The 17,963-nt window shown below is 48.5% G+C and overlaps 1 long non-coding RNA gene across 1 annotated transcript; it reads right to left on the bottom strand.

The window, feature by feature from the left end:
• Positions 1 to 7,859: 7,859 nt before the first annotated feature.
• On the bottom strand, positions 7,860 to 14,035 carry LOC120613475 (uncharacterized). Its single transcript, XR_005655714.1, has 3 exons — positions 13,801 to 14,035; positions 13,025 to 13,169; positions 7,860 to 8,018 (listed from the first exon to the last, which is right to left on the bottom strand). It is a non-coding gene; the product is annotated as an uncharacterized LOC120613475 (long non-coding RNA).
• Positions 14,036 to 17,963: the final 3,928 nt, after the last annotated feature.

Genomic DNA, 17,963 nt, shown 5'->3' with positions numbered 1-17,963 from the left:
GCTGCCACAGCGCCAGTGTTCGGTATCTGGTTACTCTAGAATTGGCACTTGATGGTAATACACAAGAATAGGTACTTCCTATTCAAAAGGGAAGCACAGTGAGAAGTAACCTGGCAAGACCAGAGAGTTGGGTAATGCTGGGCCAAGGAATTTAGACCTTAGCCAGAAGACAAGGGGGAACCACAGAAGGGTTGATGAGATGTGTGTTTGTGATCGTCACCTGCTGCAGCACAGAGAATGTGTTGGGGGAAAGTCTAGGCCAAAGCAGGAAAGGTGATGGTTCAGGTAAGAGATGCCGAGGGCCTGAGCCATGTAAGGATGGTTGATACGAGGGGCTAGAAGAGACCCCAGAGAGAAGGGCACCCTTGAATCCTTATGGATGAGGAATGAAAGGGGGGAATGGAGGGAGAGGAAGGCTCCCAGGTCTCTGGTCAGTGACTAGATGCTAGTCACTGAAATACACAATGTACGGGGTGGGGTGACACTCGTGTTTATGTGTCGGGACCCCTCACTTTCACGGGCCACTTTCAAGACCCTGAAACTGATTTTGTATTCACTCTTTTATTTTTCTTAAAGAACCCCCTCTCTGCCTCATTCTAGAAGCTTCAGGCCCCGCCAAGCCTGGGGAACAATTTGGAGGAAAAGAGTGTAAGTTCCATTTGGGGCATGTTGAGTTTCAAGTGGACGAAGAACCTCCAGGTGGAGATGTCCTCCAGGAGCATAGTGTGGTGCTTAGAGCACGGTTCAGGGTTCAAATCCTGACTTCAGGCTGTGCGAACTTGGGCATGTTGTTTGGGATGATAACAATAGTACCATCTTCTTAGGGTTGTTGTAAAGATCTGATGATTCAATGTACGTAAAACGCTTAAACAGTGCCTAGTGAATAGTTGATCCTCAGAATAGGTTACACGTCAGCTCTTGGAATTCCACGGGGAAGTACAGATCTGGGAGTCATCAGGGTGATGGAGGCCTTGGGAGGAGTGGGATCATGCAGGAAGCATGTGTTAGGGCATGATAAGGAAGTCAAGGACAGAGCTCTGTTATGAATTAGGGTGACCAGAGAAAGAGGAACCACCGACGAGGCTGACAAGGATCAGCTACGTGGGTGAGAGGGGGGGAGGAGAGTGCCCTGGAAGCCAGTTGGTCATGAGAGTTACCTGCTGCGCCGAGTCAAGGCTGCTGGTGTGGGCCTCGGGGAAGTCACCGGGGAGCTCGTCCGAGGGCCACACTCAGGGTTAGGCCCTGAGGAGTGAGTGAGCGTGCAAAGGCAAGCATGGACTATCTTCCAGAGAGCCACAGGGAAAAGAGAACAGAGCCAGAGAGAGAACACTTTGCGGTCGTTGGTTTGGGTTGCTTTTGGAGGACATGGTTTGCAATCACAGGCCTTGGGGGCCGGGAAAAGGAGTCGGAGGAGAAGATTTGGGAAAGCGAGGAAATAATTGATGAGAAAATATGAATGTTTTGGAAGAATTAGGAAGGGCGGGGTAAAGGTCAGAGTAAGGAGTCAGCCCTGACTAAGCTCTCTGAGTCTGGAAGGAAGGGGCGAGGATGAGAAGGTTATAAATAGATGTGTAGGTAAGACAGGAAGTGGGGGAGTTATGCCTGATAGCCCCAGTTTTTTTGTTTTTTTTTTGTTTTTTTCCTACGAAGTAGAATAATAGGCCATCTGTGGAAATATGTAAAATACATATGGCATCTCTCCTACCGTGGGGCATTTAGGAGAAATTGTGATTAAGAATCTTAAAATCTCAAGGGGGAAACCAGGGTTGCGGGAACCAAAGCTGATAGTGAAATTACTAAATTCTTACGAATTATTTTAATCGAGTAATAACAAAGCACCAAATGCAGCTTGCCAAGCGAGGATGGCCTCAGAGGCAATTGGCACATCCTTATCGGTGCCAAACAGTTCATTTTAATTTACAGTCCTCTGCTTACTAGCTGCTGGAGTATTTCAGGACCTTCCTACCCCGCAGTTTAAACGAAACGCTTACGGATTTAATTTTTCTTAATTCTGAATAATTTTCAAACACACGACAAAGTTGAAGGAATTTTGCAGCGCACACCAGTGGATCTGCCACCTCTCGCTTCCATCATTAACATTTTCCTAAGCTTGTTGATTTAAATGCACTTTTAATCTCAGAATAGTTTTAGAATGACAGAAAAGCCGTGATGTGGTGCAGAGTCCCCTCGCACCCCACTTTGCCTATTATTAGCATCAGACATTATTAGTACGGTACGTTTGTCACAATTAATGACCTCATAGCAAAATATTATTATTAGCTAGTGTCTACATTTTTTTTTTTTCAGATTTCCTTAGTTTTTGCCTAATGTCCTTTTTTACGTTCCAGGATCCCACTGTGGGTTCCACATCACATTTAGTTATCCTGTCTCCTCAGGTTCCTTTGGTTGTGACAATTTCTTAGACTTTCCTGGTTTTTGGTGGCCTTGAGGAATAACGGTCAGGCATGCTGTAGGCTATCCCTCAGTTGAGATTTATGTGACGATTTTCTCTTCTGTTTAAAATTAGATTAATTTTTCCAGCTTTATCGAGGTATAGTTGGCGTACATCCTTGTATAAGTTTGAGGTGTGCGACTCGATGATTTGATATCTTTATAAATTGTGAAATGATCACCACGGTAGTGCTAGTCTACACCTTCGTCACCTCAAATAATTTCCTTTTTTTTTTTGGTGGTGAGAACATTTAAGATCTACTCTCTTAGCAACTTTCAAGTACATAATACAGTGTCGTTGACTATATTTACCATGCTGTACATTTGACCCCCAAGATCTTCATCTTATAAATAGAAATTTGTACCTTTTGAACACCTTCACCATTTCATCGCCCCAAACCTTGCCGTCCCCCACCCCCCTACATGTCTGGCAACCACCATTCTGGTCTCTTTTCCATAAGTAGAGTTTTTGTAGATCCTACATTTTTGTGAGATTGTACAGTATTTGTCTTTCTCTGTCTGACTTATTCTACTTAACACCTTCGAAGTTCATCCACTTTGTTCCAAGTGACAGGATTCCTTCTTTTTTTGTGGCTAAAGGGTATTCCACTGTATATATACACTGCATCTTCTGTCTCCATTCATACACGGCCAGACGTCTAGGGTTGTTTCCATGGCTTGGCTATTGTGAACATGATGATTTTCTCGTGGTTAGGTTGGGGCTGTAGGTTTCTGGAAGAAAGACCACTATGAACACTGACTGTGATGGGCGGCGGCATCACCTGGCTGAGTGGTGTTTGTCAGGTTTCTCCGCTGTGAAGAGGGAGGGCAGTTTACCTCTCTCTCCACGTAGACTCATCGGAAGGGAGTCACAAGGCTCGGCCCACATATAAAGAATGGGGAGTTCAGTTCCACCTCCTTGAGGATGTGCTTCGCCTGGAAACACACTTTCGCCTATGCCTTTGGGGACCACCAGCCAGAACTGATGATTTTCTAATTCGTGGGCTTCCCAGAATTCCCCTTCATGTAATCAGAAAAACCTCAACTTGGCTCTATCACTGGCTCATTTGCCACTGAACCAGAAAAACCTATCTCTCTCACTCAGGCTTGGTTTTGCTGATTCCTGCAGATAAAGGATAGGTAGTCAATGGCAAGTGGACACTTAAAGATCATTTGTCTCGACCAGAGAGCGGGTACCGAGAAGATTCGACCCCTGGGTTGACACATCTGGAACCAGAATCTGGCCTGATACTCTCCCCAGAAGTTCCTTCCACTTTGCTAATCTTGAATTTAACTTTCATATCTTCATTATGGCTTTTGTCTTTCCTAAGATAAACCACAGTCACTTCTATTTATTTACTATTTTATTTCAATTTAATTAATTTTTTTTAACTTCAAAAAAATCTTTTCCTCTTTCTGAGATATATCACATGAATTCGTGAGTGGGACGAGCTGATTGTATGTTTTCAACACAGAGCGATGTGTTCGTGCGCGTGCGCACATACGATCCTCACATTTTAAAAGTATGCATTCATCTGTGTTCTACTCAAATCACTTTGCATGCTATACCTGGTGAGACTATGCAATACCAAGGTGCCATACTGTGGGGACCTGGATTTGACCACATCGAATGCACAATTCAGAATAGAAACTGATGAGGAAACTCAACCAGAGTCACGCTCCGTTTGGGGACCAGAGGTCTAGGTCCTGCCTTGACCAGCATGGACAGCTGTTTCTTGATACACGAGTTCTCCAGGAGGGGAGATTTTGGCTTATGGCCTCTAACCCAGAGCTCGACTTCTTTATCTGTAAACTGGAGATCATGATCCTTAAAGATCAGACTGGGTTCTTGGTTATAAGCAGCAGAAACTGACTCTACATAAAACAGCAAATGACATGCATTGAACAGTTCTAGGAGCTGAGAGCCAAACTGTAGCACCCCACGGCACGTTCCCACCTCGGGGGCCGGGCGATGCATACGGACGGCTCCAGATGTTCCAGCGGAGCCCATATCTTACTTTGTGTCACGTGTTCAAAGCCTGGACAGTGTCTGGTCAACAGAGGAAAGGGACGGGAAAAATTAACCACGTTAGGTCTACACTGATCGGAGCGCTTCCCAAGGGATGCACGAGGTGCTGATTGAAGGATGGTGATGCAGGACATCCAAAGGGAGCAACCAGCCCCTATACTGACCTTTCCAACTTGTTTTGAGAATTTGGAATAATTTGTACAAAGTACCTGATAGAGTACCTGGTACCGAAACAATTAATTCCTTGGCGTGGGCGGATATATGGAAAACTTTAAGGAGAGAGAAAAATGAGAACTTAAGATAAAATAAAGTGAGATAGCAGTTACCCTCCTGGGAAGACTTGAAAGAGCCAGCCCAGAACTATACTTTAAATGCTCCCTCTTTCCAGACCAAGCCACCCGCTCTGAACAAAGCAGTTTCTGCCACACAGCTTCTGCAGACAAAGCCAGTACTGCAGACCGCTATTGGAGGCAGTGCTTCATTGTCAAAGAAACCCCCCAAAAAACAAAAAAAACATTGCAATGGGAAATAGCACACCCTGCAGAATAACTGTGTCCTCAGGAAAAGAAGTGGAACTCTGGGCTATACTGCCCAGCGACGCATTGAAGAAGAAGGCACTCTTCACAGCCAACTGAGAGGTTAGTCTAGGAGGGAAAGTAAAATATAACATCACAGCAGAAGGTTTAAAACTAAGTGTTATCCTTATGAAAAGACCCAAGACTACTTTCCCACTAGATAGAGTAGAAATCTTGCTTCGGTTAGTGTTTTTAACAGAATGGGAAAAAAAATTGGTGTCTTTTTTCTAGAAGTCCCTAAATATCCAGTTTATGGATACCTTTAAGCATTCCCAGTGCCAGTTTGCAGTCTGGGTATCAACTGAAAAAAAAAAAAAAAAAAAAAAGACTTATGAGTATGCTAATGGGACAGATCCCCCAGGACCCACCCAGAGCTCTGAGCCAAGGGGACACAATGAGACCTGAACATCTGCATTTCACCAAGCTCCCCAGCCAGGAAGCCTGTGACCTGGTGGCCACGTCTGTTTGCCTTTCCCTTGCCGTGGAGAAGGCTTGCTAGGACAAGCTTTATGTAAACAGGGCCTGTTAAACCAAATCAAATTTCACAGGGACTATTAAGAAACACAGAATTATGAAACAGAATACAGTAAATATTTAAGGCAAGCGACCCATATGGACATCTCTTTCTGTGCGAATAGATGTTACGCTAGTTAGAAACCAGTCTTAGACTCTCCCCAGAGATGCAAAAATCCACATACGCAGTTTTGGTTATGTCATAGGAAGTCTGGTTTCCCTGCTTTCGATCAGAGGATGCTCTCGACACACGTGCCTTGGGCCCTCCAGCCCCGGCTGAGCCTGCAGATCCACTAGTCTCGCTGTTAAGGAGAAACCAAAGAGGAAGCTGAAGAGTCACCAGATCTGGAAGGATTCCCACCCCTGAACAGACGAAAATAAAATCGAACACGTGCTCTGGTTTCCCAGGGTCCGACAGCGGGGCTGCAGCGGCCTGGTACTTGGGCCTCATAAGGCTCCCTCGTTCACCTGTGCCAGGCACCCCATCACTCCTAGAGGCACTGTGTTGACCTGCCCTCAAGGAGACCCCTTCTGGTGGGAGAGATGAGCGGTCAGATGGCCATGCCTGGGGGGTGTGGCACCCCCAGGACGTACTTAGGAAAGACCCCTAACCCACCTTCAGAAGCTCAGGGGACTTTTCCAAGGTAGGCGAGAATTAGCACTGACAAGAAAGAGAATTCAGAGGGCGTCCCGTACACCTTCTCACGGAAGGGACAGGTGATGTTCTCAGTGTGCATCGAGCGCTGTCTGAAGTGAGTCTGCAGTCACTTTCCAGGCAAGCAGAGTCTGGGGGCTCTGAGTCTGGTCGTGGGGCCCTACGGCCTTTGTCAGGTGACTAGGCAATATCTGAGAAGACATGAGTGGTGGCGAGGCACCCCGGGGCGGGGTGAGGCAACCAGGTTCAAAGCCAGGCCTTAGGTCTGACCCAGTCTCTTGTCTGAAAGGGTTTGAGCAGAGGGGAGAATTGGGGTGTGTGCAGCTGTGGACAGAAGTGGGGAGTGTGGGGCAGGGAAGGACCAGCAGCTCAAGGAGCAGCAGAGGGCAGAGAGGTGCAGCTTGGAGAAATGCCTGCAGGTGGAGCTCGAGGTAGCTGTTCCGGCCTCGGCCATCTCCCCTGTGAGTGCTGCTTTAAGGTTCCTCAGCCTTCAGGGTCAGTAGGAGAAAAACCTATTAGAGGGCCCAAGCAGACAGAAAGAAAAGAGAGACAAGGACAGAAGAAGAGCTGTTAGACATGAAACCTAAAAGGGAGATGGTATTTACTACTTAATAAACAAAGATTGGCCATGAGGACCGAAGATGCCCCTACATGACTGTAGTTAAAGAGACCGCCTCACCCTATGATTTCCATGCGTCTCCCCATCCTCCTGCTGGCCTGCCTCAGTCCATGGGTGCTGCCTCCCAGTGACGTGTTCCTTTCTTGCCATACTTGGCTTCCATCAGCACGAAGTGACCCTCCCCAGCCTTCCAACCGAGAAGACACTCTCTCCCATGTGCCCACTCACAATGGCTTTTTCCAATGTGCCCCCTGAAGCAGTTATCCCTTCTGAGAATGGCTTTCCTGATGCGTTCATTTCTCGGTCATCGTTTTCTTTCTTGCTGTTCTTCAAGGCCAGGACCTGGCCTGCCTTGTTCATCTTACGCACCTAGTATTTAGAATGGTACCTGGAATGTGGTAGGTATGGCCTGCGAAAAAATTGCTGAATCAATGAATGAATGAATGAATGATGGCTAAATGAATGGTGATTGCATCTGAGGAAAGGAAAAGAGCTCCAGAATCAGACACAGAGAGACCCTGGAGCTGAGCCCAACTCTACCATTTCCTGGTAACCTGGGGTAAACTCTGAGCCCAGGGTCCTGATTTGTAAAATATGCTATGCGAGAATTGTGGATCTGCAAAGTGCCCGATAAAGAGTGAAGAGCCCGATCAAGTGTTCTCAAATGTAGCTTTTAAATTTTATTACTATGATGACGAATACGGAGGAGAGTTTGCTGTTATTCCAGAGGTAGGATGGAGTCAGAGTCCAAATGGCCAGCAGGCGAGCTGGAGAAGCTTGCCACCTGCAGGAGTCGGGAAGGGAAGGTGGGAATGAACAGCTGGAAGGGCCCCTATGTGCCCCACAGAGGACGAAAAAGGCTGAGCTGCCGGTCTCTCTGCTCTTGAGGGCAGATCGAGCGAGGCTCCTCAGGGTGGCGGTCCCTGAGCAGGTACCAGAGCAAACTGCATGACCCCCACTGTTACTCAGTAACTTGAATGTTTGGGGCGGGGGATGCTCACCTCAGCGTGGCTCCCCCACCTCTGCTTCCCTCCATCAGCCCCCAGCCACGGGCAGCGCCACTGCATCCACTGTGCAGACTGCCCCCTAGTGAAACCAGATGGAGCATTATGGCTTCCTGTTTTGTTTCTTTCATATGATGCAAATGACTCTCCGGATATTGCAGTTGGGCCCGGCCTGCAGAAAAAGGGAAAGTTCAGCCGAACTGAACACATTCTGGAGAAAATGGGGAACAGGGTAAAGACGTGGTGGGGTCAGGACCTTAGGAGGTGATGGAGGGAGCCAGGACATCTGGGCAAATGGGGTTCCAGGAAGAGGGGACAGCTTGTGGGAAGGGCTGCTTTAATTGTGAAAATTTCTCATTTCTACCACCCTCAGCGCAAATGCCAAAGTCCTCACTGTGGTCCTTCAGCGTCTCCCGAGCCCATCCTCCCTTCTCTCTCCCTGGCTCACTCCTCCCCAGCTACTCCGGCTGGGATGCTGTTTCCGGAGCAAACCGAGCCAGCCGCAACTTGAGGGGCATTGCCCACAGCCTCCTCCTGGATGTCCTTCCCGGTCACCCACGTCTGGCTTCCTGACCTCATGCAGATGCCATCTCCTTAACTGACCTGTCCAAGCAAGCACCCCTTATCCGCTCTATTTGTTTTCATGATATTTATCATTACTTCTCATTATTTTAATATTTATAATAATACCTATAATTGGTCAGATGTTTACTTTGTACTGGACACTGTTCTAAACATCCAAGAGTTAATTTGTCTTCCCCAAAACTCCTTGAGGGTGGCATTATAAACTGTATTTTATAGAACAATAACCTGAGGTTCAGTGAGGTTAAGACATTCGCTCAAGGTCTCCCAGCTGGTGAGTGTCAGGGGAATTTCAAACCCTCGAACTTCCGTTATCAACCACAACAGTCTGGACCAGCACTGCCCGAAAGACCTCTGGGAAGATAGAAATGCTCTGTGTCCTATATGATGGCTGCTGGCCAGATGTGACCAGGAATCGAAAATTTAATTTTATTTCATTTTTAGTTACTTTTAATTTAAATGGATGGCTAGTGGCTACTATGTTGAACAGTGTGACACTAGAGCCTCTTATTGTGAGGAAGTAAGGTGTGTGTGTGTGTATGTATGTGTATGTGTGTGTGTATGTGTGTATGTGTATATGTGTGTATGTGTGTGTGTGTGTGTAAAGAGCTTAGAACATAGCCAGGCAAAAAAGTGAATACTCAATGTTTGTTAATCATCATCATCATCACCACCACCACCATCTCCACCATCATTATCATTGCTATTATCATTACAAGTATCCATAAGACTAAGGACTTGGTCTGTTGTTCACTGGTGAATCCCTATTACCTAGAACATCCTTGGCACACAGTAGGTGCTTAATAAATATTTGTTGAATGAATGAATAAGTAAATTAAATTGAATGTGAGACTTGGATAAGGACCAATGATCACACACTCAAACTCTATGGGGGACTTGGCAGGGAACATATATGAATGAAGGGGATGGATTAAGATAATGGGGAAGAATGAATACTACGGCAAGTCAAAGAGAACATGCCTCAGGCAAAGGCTTTTAAAATCCTCTTCTGGGGCTGGGGACAGTAAGGAGGAGCACTGGTCCAGACAGAACACCAGAGATAAAAGACATCCATGTGCTGCCACATTATCACTCCATAACGTCAAGCCTCTCAATCCATTTCCTGAGGTTCAACTCCCAACATCGCACTGCCTTGGTGGGCACCCTTCATAAGGCAATGCAAGACCAGGGCTCAGAAAACCGGTGTCGCAGATGGTGTTAAATGAAGACGTGCTTGTTCATGTTCTCACGCAGTGCAGATCTTTCTGGGAAAATGGAACGGTGCCTCGGACATTACATGCACACGCGCACGCGCACACACACACACACACAGAAGAAAATAAAGAAATAAAATGTGACTAGCTTGAGAAACAGGAACATCGGTCTGGGAGGTGGCAGCTGAGTTAATAGCAGTGACAGGGAAAAGGCCCAGCAAAACACCCTGTGTCTAGAAGAAACTCTTTTTTTGGATGGGGTTTGAGTTCTGAAGACGGAACCTCTAGTCAGCCTTGTGCTCACCCTGGGACGTTGATTTTTTTTTTTTCTTGAATAGAACAGTAGGCAAAATGGTCTCCAGCACTTAAATGTCCATTTCTTTCTCTCCTCCCAGCCGTGCACGATTGTGTTTATGTAAGGCTAAGTGCTTATGACGTAAACGTCACGCTGGCAGGGACTTACCCACCTAACTTCACCTACTTTTGCCTTCCTCCAGTGCCCGGATAGTAAGATGAGTCCTGTTCTAAGAACCGGAGTCTCTAGTATGAGTCACAGTCTTGTGAATGTGGGTACCTTCTGGCCACTGATGAGATTAGGTCACGGGGGTCCTTCTGACTTAAAAAACAACAACAAAAAAAACCTATCACACAGTGATTCTAAATCAGAAGTGGCTTGGGTACTCTACAACCAACAGAGGTGGTGTGTATGACCCACGTGGCTTTTTAAAAAGTTGATTTGTATTCGTTTTCTATTGCTGCTGTAACCAATTACCTCAAGTAAGTGACTCAACATCACAGAGTCATTATCTTACACTTCTGGAGGTGGAAAAAGCTGACACGGGCCCCACTATGCTAAAATAGAGGGCTGCATTCCTTCCTGAAGGGTCTAGGAGAGATCCCTTTTCCTCGCCTCTCCCAGCTGCCAGAGGGCACCCACGTTCCTTGGCTTGTGGTCCCCTCCCTCAAACCAGCAACGCTGCATCTTCCCGAGCCTTTCTTCCATCTTCACACCTCCCACTGACTCTTCTCCTGCCCCTCTCTTGCATTTTTAAGGACCCTTGTGATTACATTGGACCTACTCAGATATTCCAGGACAACCTCCCTAGCGTAAGGCCAGCGTATTAGCAACTTTAATTCCCCTTGGCCATGTAACTGATCATATTCAGATTCTAGGACATTGACTACATTTCCTCTTTTAAAAAAAAAAATAAATGAATAAAATCTAGCTTTCTAGCTACTCTTAAGCAAAGATCTGGCAACACTGGACTCCACCCTGGCACGAGGAGGCCTCGTTATAATATAACAACAATCAGCTTGAACTGAGCTGTTTCCTGGTCGCCCCAGTCCCTACCCCTCCTTATCATCTTCCTAATGCCTGAGTGAGTTGCCATTTGTCATCGAATTGGATTATTGTTTTTCCCACCAGGCTTGCCTTACTCACTTGCATCACCCCGCCCCCCAACAGCCTAAGAGCCTGCAGCACCTTTTTTTAATTCTAGGAAAGCTCAAGTCTACCACTTTGCTGTCTGTCTGTATAGGAAATATTACAGTGTACACCGCTGCAATACGCAATTGATCCCCATCTGCATGTGATTTGGGTAAGGGGAGCTAAGTGTGGGGAACCCACAGCTAAGGAGAACTAACTGTCTCTCTGGGCTGGTCCCTGGGGGAGAATGAATGAGTCAAGTATGTTCACAACAGGAAACAATGCCAGCAAGGGCCACCATCAACGGTGTGCCAGGGGCTGCACTTTGTGTTTGCCATTTTATTTCATTGACTCCTCACGACCACTCCATGAGGCCGATGCTATTATTTAACCTTCCCCATCTCCCTCTGGAAACGGTGGCACAGAGAAGTGAAGTGAGTTGCCCAGGGTCACATAGCTGGGGTATAACAGAGTTGAAATTCGAACATGTTATTCTGACTCCATAGTCTGAGCCTCGACTCCTCTAGGTTCTGTCTTTAGAAAGAGAGAGTTCTCTGTGCTTTCAAGCATTTGAGGGTTTCAAGCGGACCCGAAGGATCATTCTAGCAGGTCTGCAGAGTGGACTTGAGTCTGAGTTCCCTCTGAGTTTCCAGGTTCACACGGGAAGCCTCTGAAACAGGAACAGAGGCTGTCTCTCAGAGGATGCCACAGCTCAGGGGAATTCTAGCCTTGATGTTGCCCAAGGGAGGCTTCCTAAACCATAACCCTGGCAGTCTGAGCATATAAGACGCTTGCAGGAGAGCCTGAAACTCTATAACAGATAACAAGGAACGATGGATGGTAGGGGTGGGAGAAGAAGGGGGCAAGCTTGTCATGAGAAGCTGGCACTTCTGTTGGCTTTTCAGACATTAAATTTAGAGCTGAGGACCCGTATAAGCTCCTTGATTTAAAGATAAGGCAGACTCTGCAGTTCTGGTAAGGTCAGGATAAGGCAATGCTCCGAGGAGCCCATCAAACATCTGGGAATGAGCAGCCGCTGGGCTCACGGCTACATGCTTGAAGGTGCCTCTGCCTGAGTTACAAGTGGGCTCCTGCCTGTGGCAAATGGGATTCTGATTTCTTGCTAAATGAAAACAGAGTCACCATTTGCCAGGACAAGAAAAGAGCAGGGAATTCTGCTTCACAGGGTCCTTGCAGGAGAAGACTGACCAAGGCACCAGTACAGCTAAGTGACAGCTCTGTGATTAGGGGCCTGTATGTTCCCATTTGCCCTGGACTCTGCCTGCTGTCCTGGTGTTACTAATATGACCCCTTCCACTTTCAGAAAATCCCAATTTGGCTGATAACATAGTAGATCACCAGACCATGAGCACACTTCCAGCTCCTAGAACTATGAGAAAGAAATGTCTGTTGTTATCAGCTCCCCAGCCTGTGATGTTTTGTTATAGCTGCCCAAACAGACTAAGACAGGTTGCAAGCGACAGAACCCAAAAAGCTAATTTGTTGGAAGGATACGGGGGCACTCCCTTATTCGAAAGGACAGTTTTCAGAGGCAGGCTGGAACACAGAGAAGCCAGACAACTCCAGGGTCTCCACGGCAGAGCAACACGGGTTTCTTCAGGGCCCTGAGCTGTCATTTCTCTCCCTTACTTTACTCTTTTCTTCCCCTCCCCCCACTTCCCCTCCCCACTCAGCCTGACCCAGCTTAGGGGTGAGTTGACACCCCTAAGTGGGTATCACCCTACTTGCAGAGTGTATTCTAGGGACTCAACGCAGAGAGCCTGCACCACTAACCCAGCATTAGAATCGCGAAGCCTGTTTTTTTCTTTTTGAATTGGAGAAAAATATAGGCAGACCAAGAATCATTATTTTAGGAAAACTCGAAGGCAAAATATCCTTTGATTCACAGCCCGATAAGCGTAGGCATAGTGTTCTGGGTAAATACTGATCACTCACCTAGTAAAATTTCTGTCCCTGGAAAACGCATCTTACAGTGGAAAGAATCTTCGCGTCAGACAGGTCTGTTTTCAAATCGCACCTTCTACCTCTGACTGTGAGGCTTTGGACAAGCCCGTGTTCTTCCCTAGACTTTCTCTGCAATCTGTAAAATGGGTATGTATGCCTCCATCTCCCTTTCACAAAGGGCAGTCAGAAGGCTCATAGGATATAATACATGTAAGTGCCTAGAATTTCTTTGCCCCAAACCCCCGAGGCCTCCTGGAAGTATCGGACAGACCAGCTCTGGTTTTTAGATGCATCGTCTTCTCCCCAAACCTCTACCCGACTCCTTCTAAGGGACTCATGGTCTCTGTTCCCTCGCCATACCGCCAGCTCCATGCTCCCGGGAAAGCTCTGACACTCGTGCGCCAGGAGGTGCCCCTCCTAGGACGGTGGATTGGAAGATACAGTCGGTCTGGGTCCGAAGTCTGCAAGGTCAGGTATAAATGGGTGGGCGGGGCAACCGATATATTTACGGCAGGTCATGCAGCCAAAGTCGGGAGCCCCACAAATAGTGAGGACACCACTAGCACCAAGGCCGCGGGTGAGGCAGGGAAGTCCAGACCGGAAGTCATCAGCTAGATGACATGCCAAGATGGAAGGGACAAATCACAAAAGTTGAACAGATGGAAAGCCACCCGGCCCTGAGTTGGCTTTTCTTCTCCATATCCGCTGGCTGTGGGAACTTGCGATTGCTCAGCCTCTGTAAAATGGGAACATTGCTGTCTACTCACAGGGCTTTTGTGAGCATCGAAGGACCTGAGAGCTATAAAGGGCTGCCTGGCTTGCTGGTCACATCTCCACTTCACCGTGGGGGCACAGACACGCTTCTGGGGCCCACAGCTCTTCTTTGGAGACGCAGCCGGAGGAGGCCGCAGTCACCTTTGCTGGGCTGCAGGTAAAATTGTTTTTGCCTTCCTTGCCCTCCCCCCGCTCTGCCCCTCTCCGGCTGCCAGAGGAAGAGGGGGAAGATTTTCTTCTTTCAAGCTGAGGAGCCCACCTTCCCCTCTCCTGCCCTCTGTCCGCACCTCACCCACCCTTCCGGGCACTCGGGGAGTTTCCCTTTGAGCAGAGCTGTCTGGGGATAGGCTGCCCAAGTCAAAAATAGGGCCAACAAGGAAGGGAGGCTCGACAGGAAGTCCAAATAAGCATTTCCTCCCACCCACCTTTGTATGTGTGAGGTACCTCAGCTAAAACAGCAGAGAAAGAGAGACAAAGAGAGAGGATGAAAAAAATGTGTATTTTCTGAAAAGAAGAAAATTGTCAGCTCTGAGGAAGTGGAAAATATTGCTCCTCGTTGCCTGGCATGGGGCAGCTGCTTCATGTTTTCCTCACGCACATCAAGCCCCGGGGTGGGGGAGGTGCGGGCTGCGGTGGGAGGACAGTCCTGGTGGCTGTCAGGACTGTGTCACCCCACGGCCTGCGGGAGCGCTGCTGAAGAGGGCTCCTGCACATCCAGAGATGCAGCATCGCAGGCCTGTCCCCACTGGCGCCCCCCATTCCGAAGCAAAGTCGTCACATTCTGTGCTTCGGAGCGGCCGGCAGGTGTGTGGAGCTCCTGGCCCGGGGGCGCGGTGAATTCATTCCCTTCCCTGGCTTTCCTCCCTTGACATTCCCCACACATGGTGCTTCAGAGAACTGTCCCCTTCCTGTGAAACTGACAGCTACGGTTCTCCTGCCCTCTGAGGGCAAACCCACACGGACTCTAAAGAAACTTCCAACAGCGATTCGCCTCAGCCTCAGGCGATACGTGGAGCCAGAGGTGGGGAGGCGAGGCTGGGATGGCCCCGTGTGAGAGCGTCCTCCCCACTGCCTGCCCCGTCCTGGGCTGGCTCCCTCGCTGGGCCACTTGTCCCCACTTTTCTCCTTTCCCCAGCAAGCACCCTCTTAAATCCCAATGAGCGCATCCTCCCACCCGCCTTCCAACTTCTTAGGTGCCTCTCCTAAGAGGCTCAACACATTTTCCCTCCAAAGTCCCTACTTTCCATTCCCGCCCCCCCAGTCCCCGGTGCACACAAACAAGATGCCCCCCCACCCACACGCACAGGGCAGACTCTCGAGTCTCTTTTAATGAGCTGCTTATGTTTTCTCCCCTAAAATTAGCCGTGAAGCAGGTAGTTATCTCCTTACCCTATTCTGCCGCGGGTTAGCGAGAAAGAAGGGGGATTCGAATCTGGACGGGGCGGAGTGGGGCAGGGAGGACGTCACGGAGACCCCCCTCTGGGCTGCAGCATGCTGCTCCTACATCTACTTTTTGTCCCTAAGATTGAAAAATCTGACCTGTCACTCCCTGCAAGCGCTGCTTTTTCTGTCCACGGCTCAGTTGGATGCACGTTCGTGTCCCCATGTCTGTGTGTTCGCACGATGCTGTTCTTACTTTGTTCAGAGACTACGCGACCCCTTTCGAACCTCGAGATAGAGATTACACGGCCTAAGAAGGCCTCTGCTCACTTCTCAATGTGCTGCTTCATGAGTGCTGGGATTCTCCACCCAGCTGGGAGACAGAGAAATGGGAGAGGGTCTCACCCAGGACACGGCTTTACGTCACCGTGCCTGACCTGCTGCCCTCTCTGTCGGCTTCGTGCTCGAAGCCAAGACCAATGCTCTTTAGAGGACTTGTGTGAGTTGGCCTTCATCCCTGACTGTCATCACTGCAGCATCCCACCCGTTGTGGCTGTACCCAAGAGCTGCTATTGTCATTACCCGTTAAACAGATACGGAGCCTGAGGCTGAGCCCATGGGCTGGCCTGCACAGGGTCGCCCTGGTCCTCCTAGAGTCCTGACCCATTCTTTCCCAGGGCTAACTGGCCCTGCCCCCTAGAGCCTCCGGAACCCTCCAGACACAGACAGGAGATGTGAAACTCATTACTGTTGGGAAATCACTGAGAATCGAGGAAGAGGAAAGGCTCCAGGTCTGAAGCAACCAGTTTCCCCTTGCGTCACCTGCTCTCGCCTGCCCAGCTGCCCTTTCCGAGGAATGGGCCATGGTCCTGTGGGGTGGGGACACCAAAGGCCTGCCTCGCGGAAAGGGCTGTATCTTCCGAACTTGTCCAGATTGACGGCCTCACTTGCTCTTCGTGGAAGGCAGACAGACGGAGTGGAAAATCACACAGGCTCCGGAGACAGAGCTGGGTTTGAATGTCTACCCCGGCTTGGGCCATTTCTAGAACACCTCAGAGCCTGGGGTGGCAGAGAGGTAAAGGATAGGGGCTCTGAACTCAGAGAGGGTCCCGGATGAGACCCACTGCACAACCTACATGCCCAGTGCAAGGGGGCAGTTTTCCCTTCGGTAAAGCAGGAGTCATAATGGTACCAACAATTAAATAAGATAATTAATGCAAAGTCCTTTAGACCATCCCTGGCATGGTCACGTGTTGCATAGGTGATGATTCTTATCATCATCATCACCGTCACCAGGTTTCTTGACTGCTGTGTCTCTCTTCTAAATGGGCACCGGGGACTGGCCATCTTAGCCACATTTAGTGGATAATTCTTCTCCCAAAGCCTAATATTTAGCTATACCTTAATTCTAACTTCTGCTTTTCTGGAGATTTCTATTCTTCCTGTGTGGGAATGAACATCATTTAAAAAATTGTTTCTACTTTTAATGACGATCTTGAATGTTTCCACAGATGTGGTGTGTTTTATTTGCTCATGACGTACACCCCGAAACACACATACACACACGAAACACACACACACACACACACACACACACACACACTTCCTCTATTTCATCTCCCTATGCTAAAATCCGGCTAATTCCATGACATCTTCTTGGATTGCTCTACCTGGAAGCCATTTCTCTCTCCCTCTCTTTTCAAACGGCTTTTTCTTTTTTTTTAAATTGTTTTGTGCTCCTCTGGTGATTTGAAAAGTGAAGTGACCTCTCCCAGCAGCAGTGGGGCTTTTGAAGAGCAAGACCAGTTTTATTGAGAGCCCTCAGATCCAGGCCCTGTGAGAAACACTCAGCCTGGGCTGCTTTCAGCTGATGCTCCAGCACCTTGGGAGGTGAGGAAGATGCCAGCTCAAGTTTATAGACCACTTTCATAAAGCTGCCATGCCTGGGATGAAACGCATGTCTCACCGAAACTCACGACGACCTGGTGAGGCTGGTGCCTTGCAGTGACCGTGGGGCTCTGTCGATTGTGCACACAGTGGAAAAGGGGCACAGCCAGCGCCACTCTTGGAAAAGCTTCAGGACGACAACGCAGCGTCTCCCGGCTCGTACAGCACGGCTCGGTTCTTCGCACTGGAACCGATGGCCGCCTGAGTGTGGGCACAAAGAATTGGACGAAGCCGCGGACTTGTCTTCAGAGGCTTCGACGTTGCATAAATACGTTTGCTTCTAGACGCTGGACTTGCCCTTGGCTGACAAGGTGCTCAGGCCACGAGAAGAACACAGAGTCTGAGACCGACTAAGGAAAGAGACGATTTCCATCTCCTGTCTTAAGGTCACGCCAGGAAATGTGCTCTTTGGGTAGAATATGCAGTAGAAATAACAGTGAATAGACTATACTTTTTCCTTTTAATTTTTTTCTTTAAGTTTGTCTAGTTTGATGGATCTAAGTTTTATGTGTGTATGAAGCAATTCCTCTGTTTTCCTATTTAACAGATGCGGAAACCGAGATTCCTAGATTCTACCATCTTGTCCGAGGTCGCACACAGCATGGAAACAGTCCCGTCGGAAGCCCGGGTCTGCCCAGTGTGGCCCCTTCCTCAGCCCTGGGTGCCCAGCTCACTCGCTCGCTCAGGGGAACCCTCCCCTAGTAACTTGGAGAAGCAGCTAAAAGAATCTCAACTTTAGCCTTTTGAGAGAGACTGAGGGGTCGGGGAAAAACATGAAAAGGCCACGCTCCTTCCTCTGGAAAGTCACTGTTGTAAGAGATTGTGTTTT

The sequence above is a fragment of the Pteropus medius genome, unplaced genomic scaffold, assembly GCF_902729225.1.
Source record: "Pteropus medius unplaced genomic scaffold, Ma_sr-lr_union100, whole genome shotgun sequence".
Classification (NCBI taxonomy): domain Eukaryota; kingdom Metazoa; phylum Chordata; class Mammalia; order Chiroptera; family Pteropodidae; genus Pteropus; species Pteropus medius.
Note: the sequence above shows the minus strand (reverse complement) of the source record. Positions and strands in the feature narration are given on the sequence as shown.